This window comes from Nematolebias whitei, chromosome 9 (assembly GCF_014905685.2).
Source record: "Nematolebias whitei isolate Nwh7 chromosome 9, NemWhi1, whole genome shotgun sequence".
NCBI lineage: Eukaryota > Metazoa > Chordata > Actinopteri > Cyprinodontiformes > Rivulidae > Nematolebias > Nematolebias whitei.
Window position 1 is genome coordinate 46,599,305 of NC_056506.1, and position 2,133 is coordinate 46,601,437.

The window sequence follows — 2,133 nt, forward strand, 5'->3', positions numbered from 1 at the left end:
TTTCAGCTTCTGTTCTGCATGTTTCAGCTTCTGTTCTGCATGTTTCATCTTCAGTCCTGCATGTTTCATCTTCTGTTCTGCATGTTTCAGCTTCTGTTCTGCATGTTTCAGCTTCTATTCTGCATGTTTCATCTTCAGTCCTGCATGTTTCAGCTTCTGTTCTGCATGTTTCAGCTGCTATTATGCATGTTTCAGCTTCTGTACTGCATGTTTCAGCTGCTATTCTGCATGTTTCAGCTTCTGTTCTGCATGTTTCAGCTGCTATTCTGCATGTTTCATCTTCAGTCCTGCATGTTTCAGCTTCTACTCTGCATGTTTCAGCTTCTGTTCTGCATGTTTCAGCTGCTATTCCGCATGTTTCAGCTGCTATTCCAAATGTTTCAGCTTCTGTTCTGCATTTTTAGCTTTTACTCTGTTTGTTTCAATTTTTTAAATCTTGCTCTACTTATTTTAGTGTCTATTCTACTTGTTTTAGCTTCTGCGCTGCTCGTTTCTGCCAGTGTTGTATTTTTTACTTTTGTTCAGCTTGTTTTAACTTAAACATCACAGTTTTAGCTTCTTCCGTAAGTTTCAGCAGCCATTGTCAGTATTTTCACAGAAAATGCCCTTTTCTAAGTTAATTTTTTTTTTAATGAGACCTCCTCCCCAGTAAAATAAAATAAAAAATAAATAAGATTAAATCCTTCAGCTACTAGAAGCCGGCGGTGCAAACTTACAGCTTCACAAGTTAACAAAACATGAACCTTTAACCTTCATCACCACTTCCATAAACAAAAACACTTTTGATTTTGCCTTTCAGGTACTTCAACAGAAAACAGACAAGGCAGTAGCTGAAGGGCGTACAATAATAATTTTTTTATTAACTTGACAAAACTCCTAAATAAGTAAGACAGAAAGACGTAATGACTTCAACAGACGAACAGCGGCCTTAAATCAAGATGGCCGACATGTTTAACAACCACAGAAAGAAAATTAGGAAAAATATCTGCGGCTATTCCACTTTAATTCATCACAACCAAAAACCTCAGCAAAGAAAAATCCTCCAAGACGGTTTGTTTGTGAGCTGCTTCAGAAACATTCTTCGTTGGTAATTTTTTATTTTTTAAAGTCTAAACTTATTTTTCTTTTCTAGACAATAAACCTGTTTGCATCACTGGTCTTTTATTTTGAAAAGATGAATCTAAAGGTGAATTCTGAGGTTCTGGAGACGCTGCAGAGCTGAAAAATCAAACCCTTCAGGCGATCACTTCTTGTGAAAGCGTGCAGACTAAATTAGACGCTCGCTTTCTAGAAGTCTTGAAATTACAGTGTTTGTGGAAAAACAGCCAAGTTAGATAAAAATAAATAAATAAAAACATCAGAAAACACAGACGTTTCTGGTCGGGAAGAACAAACTGCAGATTTTTTCGATAAATCAAAGTTTACACTCAATAAAAGACGCATCATTCACAGTTTTCCTGTTGTTTTTCCTCCTATCGGATTTAAATTAATCCACTTCTGCAGACCTGTTAGCCATTATTGAAAACGTTTAGCTCATTCAGGAGGTGGGTGCTTTTTTCCCTTTATGATATCAGCCACCTTTCGTTACCTTTAGCTTTTAGTCACTTTTCACTACCTTTAGCTTTTAGTCACTTTTCGCTACCTTTAGCTTTCAGCCACCTTTCGCAACCTTTGGCTTTCAGCCACCTTTCGCTACCTTTGGCGTTCAGCCACCTTTCGCGTTCAGCCACCTTTCGCAACCTTTGGCTTTCAGCCACCTTTCGCTACCTTTGGCGTTCAGCCACCTTTCGCGTTCAGCCACCTTTCGCTACCTTTAGCTTTTAGTCACTTTTCACTACCTTTAGCTTTTAGTCACTTTTCACTACCTTTAGCTTTCAGCCACCTTTCGCAACCTTTGGCTTTCAGCCACCTTTCGCTACCTTTGGCGTTCAGCCACCTTTCGCGTTCAGCCACCTTTCGCTACCTTTGGCGTTCAGCCACCTTTGGCGTTCAGCCACCTTTCGCTACCTTTAGCTTTTAGTCACTTTTCGCTACCTTTAGCTTTTAGTCACTTTTCGCTACCTTTGGCTTTCAGCCACCTTTCGCAACCTTTGGCTTTCAGCCACCTTTCGCTACCTTTGGCGTTCAGCCACC

General features: G+C 39.6%; 1 protein-coding gene across 1 annotated transcript in view; it reads right to left on the reverse strand.

Annotated features, from left to right (window-relative positions):
* Positions 1 to 2,133, reverse strand: part of LOC119415250 (integrin beta-1) — a 27,079-nt gene that overhangs the window by 16,411 nt on the left and 8,535 nt on the right. The window lies entirely within an intron of this gene.